General features: G+C 40.2%; 1 protein-coding gene across 6 annotated transcripts in view; it reads left to right on the top strand.

The window, feature by feature from the left end:
• The first annotated feature begins 2,147 nt into the window (after positions 1–2,147).
• gpr63 (G protein-coupled receptor 63) overlaps positions 2,148–11,677 on the top strand; it is a 107,017-nt gene continuing 97,487 nt past the window's right edge. For 4 of the 6 annotated variants that reach the window (XM_028797566.2, XM_028797565.2, XM_051925572.1 and 1 more), the window contains exon 1: positions 2,148–2,926. The gene's annotated coding sequence lies outside the window, so the exon portion shown is untranslated. Of the gene's footprint in view, positions 2,932–11,677 lie in introns of all 6 variants that reach the window. The other 2 variants (XM_051925569.1, XM_051925568.1) reach the window with 1 other exon arrangement.

The raw sequence follows: 11,677 nt of genomic DNA, 5'->3' as shown, positions 1-11,677 counted from the left end.
ACTGAGGTCACCGAGGTGGTCAAAAAACTCCTTGGTGACAGGGCCCCGGGGGTGGATGAGATACGCCCGGAGTTCCTCAAGGCTCTGGATGTTGTAGGGCTGTCTTGGTTGACACATCTCTACAACATCGCATGGACATCAGGGACAGTGCCTCTGGATTGGCAGACCGGGGTGGTGGTCCCCCTCTTTAAGAAGGGGGACCGGAGGGTGTGTTCCAACTACAGAGGGATCACACTCCTCAGCCTCCCTGGAAAAGTCTATTCGGGGGTTCTGGAGAGGAGGGTCCGTCGGATAGTCGAATCTCGGATTCAGGAGGAACAGTGTGATTTTCGTCCTGGTCGCGGAACAGTGGACCAGCTCTACACCCTTAGCAGAGTCCTGGAGGGTGCATGGGAGTTCGTCCAACCAGTCTACATGTGTTTTGTGGACTTGGAAAAGGCTTTCGACCGTGTCCCTCGGGGAATCCTGTGGGGGGTGCTCTGGGAGTATGGGGTACCGGACCCCCTGATAAGGGCTGTTCGGTCCCTGTACAACCGGTGTCAGAGCTTGGTCCGCATTGCCGGCAGTAAGTCGAACCCGTTTCCAGTGAGAGTTGGACTCCACCAGGGCTGCCCTTTGTCACCGATTCTGTTCATAACTTTTATGGACAGAATTTCTAGGCGCAGCCAGGGTGTTGAGGGGGTCTGGTTTGGTGGACTCAGGATTGGGTCACTGCTTTTTGCAGATGATGTTGTCCTGTTTGCTTCATCAGGCCGTGATCTTCAGCTCTCTCTGGATCGGTTCGCAGCTGAGTGTGAAGCAGCTGGGATGGGAATCAGCACCTCCAAATCTGAGACCATGGTCCTCAGCCGGAAAAGGGTGGATTGCCCTCTCAGGGTTGGGAGCGAGATCCTGCCTCAAGTGGAGGAGTTCAAGTATCTCAGGGTCTTGTTCACGAGTGAGGGAAGAATGGAGCGTGAGATCGACAGGCGGATCGGTGCGGCATCCGCAGTGACGCGGGCTCTGCATCGGTCTGTTGTGGTGAAAAAGGAGCTGAGCCGTAAGGCAAAGCTTTCAATTTACCGGTCGATCTATGTTCCTACCCTCACCTATGGTCATGAGCTATGGGTAGTGACCGAAAGAACGAGATCGCGAATACAAGCGGCTGAAATGAGTTTCCTCCGCAGGGTGTCTGAGCTTTCCCTTAAAGATAGGGTGAGAAGCTCAGTCATCCGGGAGGGGCTCAGAGTAGAGCCGCTGCTCCTCTGCATCGAGAGGAGTCAGATGAGGTGGCTCGGGCATCTGATCAGGATGCCTCCTGGACGCCTCCCTGGTGAGGTGTTCCGGGCACGTCCAACCGGGAGGAGGCCCCGGGGAAGACCCAGGACACGCTGGAGGGACTATGTCTCCCGGCTGGCCTGGGAACGGCTCGGGATTCTCCCGGAAGAGCTAGAAGAAGTGGCCGGGGAGAGGGAAGTCTGGGCATCTCTGCTCAAGCTGCTGCCCCCGCGACCTGACCTCGGATAAGCGGAAGAGGATGGATTTGGGGATGTATCACAATTATTATATTAGAACATAACAAGCAACATTAAATAATATAGAATACATAATCAATAACATTCCCTAATAATAACGACAAAAACAACAATAATAATGATGATTACTTAAGAAATTTTTGTTTCTTTTTTCCAACAATCTATAATTCACAAAAAAAAAAAACAATCAAATCAGGTTTTCCAATGCACTGCATACAATATGATAATCACAGGATGCCAATATATTAGGTAAACCGAACTCGGAGTCTTCTGTAGAGCAGATGTTTTATGCTCACTGTATTCGAGGCACTTCTCAATACAGTAATTCAAAAATGTAATACGGAAACAGGCTTTTTTTTAAATAATTTGCAAATGAAAGTGACAAGTTTCCTAAATTTCAAAAGAGTTAGGTACAATTCTTTATAATTCCTTTTCCTGATTTTTTTTTTAGGAAAAAAAAAAAACTTCAGTACATGATATAACACACGTGCTTCCTCCTTCGAAGGGGACAGTGTTTAAAGGGGGAGTCGGTGAGGCACCGCCCCCTTGTCTTGGATTGGCTAATATATTTAATGTAGCCCGCTAAATGACACTCAGATTAGTTGCCATTGGTTTAAAGGCACACCATTTAAAGTGACCTCCGTCGTGATTTCTGTGCCTTAGGCTGGCTGCGGCGACGCGCTACTGGTTACTAAAGCAGGACCCCGCGGACACCGGAGACACAGCAAACTGTGGTTAAAAAAATAATAATTATTATAATAACAAATATTGAAGGGGGAGTGGAGAGATGTCCAAAAACCACGCTCAACGAAAATAGCAGCATCAGCGACATTACAAAACTCTGCGTTGGTGGGTTCATGTACTAAAGGCTGAGCCCACGTTCCTTGTAAAATGAGTGGGGGGAGAAAAACGGACAAATAACTAGGAGCATGAAAGATGAGGTAACCTTCTGCACAGGTCAGGAGGAGTGGGCAGCTGGACACACTTCCATAGGATAAATGCCACGGATACTGCTGAAGGTTCGAGATTTGTTTTTCCGGATTGTACAAGCTAACGAGGAACGTACTGTAAAATATGATCTCGTCGAAGGACCGAAAATGGAAGTGTGAAAAAGGAATTGAGCTCCTGCGTTTTGTTTTGTAACAGGGACGGTAATCAGGTATCTCTGCCGCCTCTCTGTCTCTCTCGCTCGCTCTCTCTCTCTCTCCCACTCCCTCTCTTAGTCCCCGCTGACTTTTATCTCACTTGGCATGTAGCTTAGCTTTAGCTTATGGATAGTATCCGGCTGCAAAGCTTCAACAATGGTGCCTTGCTAAAGTCGCAGCATCGGCAGAACACCCTTCTACTCCACCTCCATCCTCACCGACACCACCCTACTAACAGGAGGACAGGGAGCGAGCGAGCGATCCGAGGTAAGGTGAGATTTTCAAATGTTGCTGTTTTATATTGTTTCCTTAAAGCATTGAATCAACAAACCCAGCAAGATGCCTCTTATCACATCGATATGTTACTCACGAAGTGTTGGTTGGGTGTATTTGTCTGCTTTTTGAGCTCCACCTTTGTGCGTTCAATGGTGTTAGTTCGCTTGTGTGTTGTAAATTAAAGGAGCATCCAAATATGCATATGAATGAAAATTCTTTATATCCTCTTTACCGTGAACAGCGCAACATGCAGCATCTGTACACCTTGAGATGAAGATACACATAAGCAGCCGGATCCGAGTTGAATTTTAAGCGGTCCATTTTGTTTCTGAGCAGAGTGCCTGAGCGTCCCATTTGTTTGTTACCTTTGTTACAATATCCTTCGCGTATAAGCGGTCGCGTTTGAGGCGACCAAATGTTTTCTTTCCGCTTCTCTACCAACTGCTTATCGTCATGCTTTTACAGTAGGCTATCGATCTTTCTGGAGAGCGACAGCAGTTTGCTTGGAAAGTTCTTCTTGTACTGCCGACAAGAATTTAATGTGCACATACTGAACGCAGTTACAGTCCCTACTGTCTTATGTTTTTTTATTAGCCCAGTTATTTTGCACACAAACATAGCAAATTCTGATGATTAAAAATGCTCAGGTTCAATTGCTTATTTATATTTCTGTTACTTTGTAAAATATTTACCCATCAAGTTTGGTTGGAGTTTTCAGAAAGCAAAGGTCTTGTGTAGACTATATCCATCAATCAGTACGTGTTTTTACTGAAGCAGTTTGTAATTGCACAGATCAGAGCTAATCCTGACCGCATCGGGAGCAAGGCAGGAATTTTCACTGGGCACACACACACACACAGGCAAGACTTGTTTAGAGTCTGGAATAAAACTAAGCAGCACATTTTTACCTATTAATTAGTTGATTACAGTTCCAAAATGCATTTTTGCAAAAAATGACAATCAGTAGGTTGTCTATTTTATATATTACCTTATGTAACCTTTCACAGTAAGCACAGTGTGCTTTATAAAAGTAAGCTTAAAAGGTAAAATCTAAAGCAATATAGGGTATTTTCATAACTGAACCTGAGTTATCCAGTGCAAGTTTGTAGGGGCCATGGCCTGTTCTGGCAGACATGGATGTGGGGGGAACTACAGTAAGCCTGGATGGGGCACAAGAGCAACACTATTGAAATGGCAAAGTGGTGTAACCGCAAAATAAGGAGGCCAGCAAGTTTCTTTAAAGGCCTTAATTTAAAATACTACATCAGAACGTCTGTGAGCAAGATATGTTAAAGTTGAAGAATTTTGATGTACCTAGTGATGCTGCTTATTATGGTATTTTAGAAATGTATTATTATTGCATACTTACATTATAATACATTCACATTATATTCAGTTTTGCTAAACTGATCACTTGTGGCATTTTCATTCAGTAGCTACAAACTGTAGCTTTAGTGCGCTTAATGATATTATCAAGAACTTACCATGTGCCTCAGAAGTTTGATACTTGATAGTGTAAGAGTATGTAAGGTGTTACAGAAATGTACAATAAGTTAACATTAAATAAGTAATTTTTTATCTTGGGAGCCATTTATTATTCAAGTCAACAATCATTTGACTTTTAAAGTGTCCTGTCAAGTATGTTATAATGTTACATTAAACCTGACTAATTTTTCATTAATTCAGCATTTTTTCAACTGCAGTACATGTTCAAGGGCTGACTAGAATAAAGCAAGCTTAACCACTTTATTTAAACAACATGTAAGAAAAGTATTGCAGTTTAAGGTACGTTTCAGATACACAAAAATAATACCCAGCCATTCATTTTTTAAATCGCTTATGCAGCCCAGGTTCACAGTAGTTGGCTCCTATTCTGGCAACACTGAGCTGAAAATGGGTGCCAACCTTGCATGTGTTGCCAGTCCATCACAGGACACACACACCTGCACGCACACTGGGCAATTAGACGCTGCCAGTTATTTTAAGATGCATGTCCATGGCAGAGAATGAACTATTAATAGAAAAACAAGCAACAGTTTAAAATTGATAAAGTAAAATTCATCATATAAAACATTTTAAACAGTATTTTAGTAAACTTTTGTTATCCCGTCTTTATCCTTAGCACATCACAGTGTTCAATATGCTGACTTGTTTACAGTGCTGCTTAGATTTTTAAAAATATTTTTCTTACCACTACTCATTACTGCCAGATATCTAAAATGGGTGACCACATTATGCTTAACATTCGCTATTTTTTTCCACTTCATACGGCAGAAGGGACAGAGGTATAGAAGCTGTCATAGTAATCCTGTCTCGCAACACTTGAACCTTCTCTACCTCCCAGTGTTATCATGTTTGGAGTTTTGTGTATTTGAGTATCCATGGACTCTGATTTTTTTTGCTCCCTAAGTGCAAAGTCATGTTGAGGTGAATTGGTGACCACAGTGTGCATGGAAAAGTGACCCATGATAGACTGGTGTCCCCATAACCACTGATTTCATCCTTACTCCATTTTCTTCTATGATAGTTTCAAGCTCTCTATGGTTAAGAAAAAAAAAACATTGAAAAAACCATTTGTATTCAGGTACCATTTATTACAATGTAGTGTTTGGCAATATTGGGTGCAAGGTAGGAGCAAAATGGATCGGTTGTGCCGCACCATTGTATGGCACGCTCACTCATATGGGCACAGGTTTTGTGTCGCTAATCAACCTAACCTGCTTGGAAGGGGGTTATAAGAGTGTCATGTAGGTATAAGGCAGCAGTACTTCCTGTTCTGACATCATCAAAGGAAATTGGTGACTGGATTGTGTCCCTGACTGAATTAATTTTTCAGCACAGATTGATCTGGTAAACATGTCAGTCAAACTTTATTTTATTTAATGCATTTGGCAGTATACTCTATTGCATTTCACAAAGAAAATCGTAAATGACAGTAAAAATAGCGATCAATTAATTTCACAGAAACAATTCAACATTATTAATATGGGTTGTTACAGTGAACTGTTAAATTCCTGTAGTATTTGGACGTATGCTGCTCGATACATAATATTTTTGAATAATTCCTGTTTTGGCTATTTTATGAGCATGAAACAGAGAAGTCTAATAAAAGAAATGTGCATGGGGAAACAGGCTTATTTATAGTGATAAAACATGCAGATAGTGAAGAGCCGGATCTGTCCCTGTTGCCCATGTAAAACAGAACTCATGTACTGCATCACAGTTCTGGTATGGTTATAGTTGGATCTGTTTATGTTTCAGGCAGTGTTCACTTTGTATAACTTGATACTTAATAACAGAAGATTTTTACCATTCCACTTCCTGAGTAGGCCATACCTCACTTCATTAATAAGCAATGTAAAAATTATGCTATGAAAGCACGTTTCATATCTGAGTATTTTTAATTGTGCTTTAGAGATTTTGTCTTTTTTTTTTCTTTTTTTTTTAAACATTTCTTTATGGCCTGTTTCCAGAGGAGTTGTGCCGTTATAGCTGTAATTTGATTTCAGGCCAAGTCACTATATGTATATAGTTTTTATTACTTTTCTGCATCATCCTGCTTTTCTCTAAGTACGCTGGTTTCCTTCGATTTCTTTAAAGATACATATGTTAGATTATTTGCTGACTCTGAAATGATGCTGTATGTGTTTAATTGTGCCATACAGCTGATTGGTGCACAGTCCGTGATGGGTTCTTTGCTTTGCTCCTGATGCTGTGAGAGTAGGATCTGGTTTTCATTGACCCTGTGATGGAATCGATAGATTCCAATTCCTGCTGAACAGGCACACACTTTATCACATAATAATAAGAACTTGCTTTTGATGTGTATTTGGAGGAGATGGTAACCACCATATGTTCATTTCCATCACTGTTCCATTAAAATACCTTTGTTTAACTCGTTATTAATCATAAATAGTGTTATGGATAATGTTAAGTACTTTTTATGGTGCCTTCATTCCAGACCGCATTGATCAGGGAGTTACGCTCCTTCCAGCAAATCAAAGACAAATTAGGTATTCACCATGAACAGAGAACATGTTACAATGTAGTTCACATGCAGTTCAAATCAGCTTTACTAGTTTAATCATAAGGGCTATTTATAATTGAAAACCTTATTATTATATCATTATTATATAATATTATACCTTATTATTCAGTGACAGACTGCTGTCACTTTCCTGCTCCACTGACAGACTGAGGAGATCGTTCCTCCCCCACACTATGCGACTCTTCAATACCACCTCTTGTAAACGTTAACATTATTCAGAGTTATTGTCTGTCTGTATACCTGCATTGTTATCACTCTTTAATTTAATATTTTCTTTATCAGTATGCTGCTGTTTGAGTATGTGAATTTCCCCTTGGGATTAATAAAGTTTCTATCTATCTATCTATCTATCTATCTATCTATCTATCTATCTATCTATCTATCTATCTATCTATCTATCTATCTATCTATCTATCTATCTATCTATCTATCTATCTATCTATCTATCTATCTATCTATCTATTTGAAATCACTGAATTGAATCACTTTGAAAGAGTACAAGTATTCTTTGTTAGATGACTTTTTATAGCAGGCATATAGCAGCTACTGAAATGTTACTGTATTTTTGAAGCCCTAGGAAATGTGGGGTATTGTCCAGCGCATTTGTTCATACAAGCTGTTGAGTTGTTCCCCAGTAAGGTGTACCATGAATGCTCTTTGGCTGAATTATTTGTTGGAAGTACATGTAACTAGTTATAATATAACTATACCATATGCAAGACAATTGTTTCATCCTAATGTAATATGCAGTGGAAAATTAAATAATTCATTGCATATTCATCATGTATATATGCAGTTATTTCTTGGTCATCAACCCGTGTGTCTGTTCCACTGATTTTGTTAGAAATGGTTCTCAAAGAGCTCCATTTTTAAGAATTACCGGTTTTCATGCACAGTGTGCCAAGATTGCAGGTGTCAACATGTTGCATGCTTTTTAAAATTGATTAATTACATAACTATTCTTAAGTCCTTTTTCAATTTTTTCAAATTTATATACTCCGTGACTTTTTTTTTTTTTGCAAGTATGAGTAGAATTTGACAGGCTATAACACACACTGATGGTAGAAGTTTCAAAAAACATGAACACTGATAATGGTGAAAATCATATTTCCATATTCTAAGAACAAGATAGGAATCAGGGATGCAACAAACAATATTTTAATTATCAGGTATTTAGGTTTAGATATTACAATGAGTAACTAATTGACATAGCTGAAAACTATTGGTAGCTCACTTTGTTAGAACACTGCCCATGTTACTGAAAGCCACGCATATACGCTTGTAATTTATCAATTGAATCAAACACATCTCCGCACCTATTTGCTTAGTAATGTTAGTAGGTGTTTATTAAGTTTGGGATTTGAGTTCGATAATGGAATCTTTTTGCACAAAGGTTAGTTTATTACCGGGCTTTCAGTTTTCTGTTCTGTAGTTTTGCCAGCTCTTTTGAGTAACCATGAGATGAGGATGGTGAGGCTTGTTCTACTTACTTACTGTCTTATAGAATTTTATTCTACACCAGGATATTACTTTTCAGGTGCTCAAGTATACACATTGTACTGTGGCAGAATGCTTGCATATTCTGCAAATTATGGTTTTATGTTTTGTTTTAAGTGAAAAACACATTTTGCTTTTTGAAATGTACATCATTGTTTTTCTCTGTAGCCGCTTTTATAGGGATTAGCATAAACAGAATGAGCATTTCAGCAGGTGGCATAATATTCAGCAAGGGTCTCTTTTGAGGTTCTTGCAAGCACTATCTTGGATTTATGCACCTCCGAACATCAATGTCTGAACCAAGATTTAGAACTTAAATATATATGTACAACATTTGCTCTGAAAATACAATGGGGGAAAAAGTGGCACACAGCTGCAGCCCCAAAACCTCATTCTTTCAGCACCTCATGGTATATTGTCATAAGCTTTTTTCATGTCCACTAAGCCTACTAGAGCTGAGCCGATGGTTGATGATATTGTCCATCGTCGATTGGTTGGACACATTGTTGATATAAACAAACATCATTGATTGGCTGGAAACATTTGCAGAAATTTCCTTAAAGTGGCATACTGCAGTTGTCACTTTTATTTTCCACTTGCCTCACAAGACAGCTGTCAGGCACTCTTGAGAGTGTGTTCACATGCACACATACAGTATAACTGGATTAAGGTGTATAACCAGGTTAAGGCAGAAATCTGGTTTCTTAAAAATCTGCTTTTACATGGGCAAGTAATCTCCTGGACCTCTTCTTTGTCAAAACACTCTAACGTTATTAAACTGTGCAAAAAAGAATTAAGTGTCATCATTGGCCACTGTGAATCTTAAAATGGGCATGAGCTCTGTGAGAAATTTCTTTTTGTCTTATAAATATGTTTAGTCAAACTAACACTTTTATTTAATACGTTTCTGTTACTGGAATGCACACAGATCACTCTTTTCTGCTTGGCTATATGATTGAGACCTGTAAAGGACTCAGCATGTATGCTTCTTGCCTTATACCCAGTGCTTCTAGAATAATAATAATAATGCAGCTATTTTTACTTCAATATGATAAAGATTATGTTAAGTTTCTCATTAATTTAAAAAAATAATTTGGCTACATAACGTGCATTACTTTTAACGCTAACCCACAGCTACTGAGATTGTGTTGCTGAGAACCACTGTGTGTTCAGCTCATCAGCATATATATATATATTGTGACAGATTAAGGTCTCCGTGACCCCTTGAACCCTCAGACTAGACGTCAGACACCAGGTAAAAGTCCAAATAATGATTTATTAATAATAATAATTGTGCACAAAGCACCCTCCTCTCCACAATACTCAATAATAATAATAACAACAATAATCCTCCACACTCCCAGACACTTTGCCACCCTTCCTCCCAGCTCAGCTCAGTGTACTGGGCTTCCCAGAGTCCTTTTATACACCCTGACCCGGAGGTGTTCCCATTCAACAGTCCACAGTTCCTTTTCCCTTCCGGGTCAGGGTAAACAGCCCTTTTCTTCAACCCGGGAGCACATCGTTTCTTCCTGTCACGTGACCGTGACGTACTCCCGGGTTATAGGGCACATGCGAGCCTACGAGCCCCCCTACAGCGACGCCTGGTGGCCCCCAGGGTATCCAGCAGGGCTGTGTATAAAAACTACATAGTCCATGAGGCCCTGCTGGAACTCGGGGCATGTCCACGCTGCTGGGAGAGCTCCTCCTGGCGGCCTGGGGGTGAGGGCCGGAGTAGAAAGCCGGCAATCCTTCACAATATATTTAGTGATTTTTATTATTATTATTGCACAATTTTATTCAGCTTGCCCTCTCTATTTGTCTGGGTTAAATATTGCAATCAATTTTTACCCACTTTTACTTTTTTCCTTCAAGCTTTGCATGTATGCTGATCTCCAGTGACAATGCCATATTTCTTCAGTTTTGACCTGGGATCTGTATGTTAATTATGTCAAATTTTAGTTTCTCATTTCCTTATACAGGTATTATACTTTTGGTGATTACACATACCTGTATAGTACTTTTATCCAGCACACATATATGAAAAATTAGCAGTGTTGGTCAAGTGTTTAGCAGGTTGAACTTTCAATCAAATGGTTGAAGGTCTGAGACCATTGTATACAAACTTTTTTTTTTTTTTGTAATTTTACCAATTTTTCATCATTTATATACAAACTAGTCATTTAGCCCGTTACAATAACGGGCGCTAGAACAGTAGTGCATAAACAGTAGTAGGAACAGTCTATATTAAATGGCAAGGGACTTTGACCTCATTCTTTTTGTTGGTCGTATTTTTCTTTCTTCAACCTTTCTGTTGTTGATGTTTACTTGTTGTGCTGACCGTTCTTTGTGGGCTGCCTCCGTGTATTGTGTGTCTTTAATTTTCTGTGACAGTAATACTGTCTTGTACGGCTCTATTCAATAAGGGCGCGCACAAAAAGGCGAGCCTCAAAAGGGTGACCTCAGTTGAGCGTGGCGAATAAAGGCGTTTGTAGATAATTTAGTTCAAATGGCTCTGGAATATGTGAAGAGCAACAAAAGTGCAGATCTTTATTTACGCACGCCTTTATTCGCTGCGCCCAATTGAGGTCGCCCTTTTGAGGCTCGCCTTTTTGTGCGCGCCCTTATTGAAGGATACCGTCTTGTACGTCCGCTGGCATGTACGTTCGTAATATACCTTTAATTTTCTCTGGCGGTAATACAGGCGTGCGCGTCGGTAATATGCCTTTAATCTCCTCTAACAGTAATACTGGCTTGTATGTGGCTGTAATATGAGTCACTGTATTGTGTACCTTTAATTTCCTCACGCAGTAATACTGGTTTGTATTTCCGTAAAACGCCTCTAACTTTCTCTGACAGTAATATCGCGCATCGCGCCGTGCCCCGCGCATGCGCACTTCACCAGAAGACACCCACACACGGACACCTGGACGCACATAGGGATTTTATATATATAGATTTGGTTAAATGCTCATTTCAGGGATTTGGTGATATTGGCTCACTTCATAAAGTGATGAGCTTTTCTAAGAAAGATTGAAGGTTCAGTTCTCCAATAGACAAGCACACATTTCCAGTACTTCACACATGTAAGGTTTCTCCATGGTTAGGATTTTCTGAAATGAACATGAATGAAAGTTACATTTCACTTTAAGTTTGTAGGTTCGATTCAACTCTGTCGCTAATGTCATTTCTGTCAA

This window comes from Erpetoichthys calabaricus, chromosome 3, assembly GCF_900747795.2.
Source record: "Erpetoichthys calabaricus chromosome 3, fErpCal1.3, whole genome shotgun sequence".
Classification (NCBI taxonomy): Eukaryota; Metazoa; Chordata; class Cladistia; order Polypteriformes; family Polypteridae; genus Erpetoichthys; species Erpetoichthys calabaricus.
Note: the sequence above shows the minus strand (reverse complement) of the source record. Positions and strands in the feature narration are given on the sequence as shown.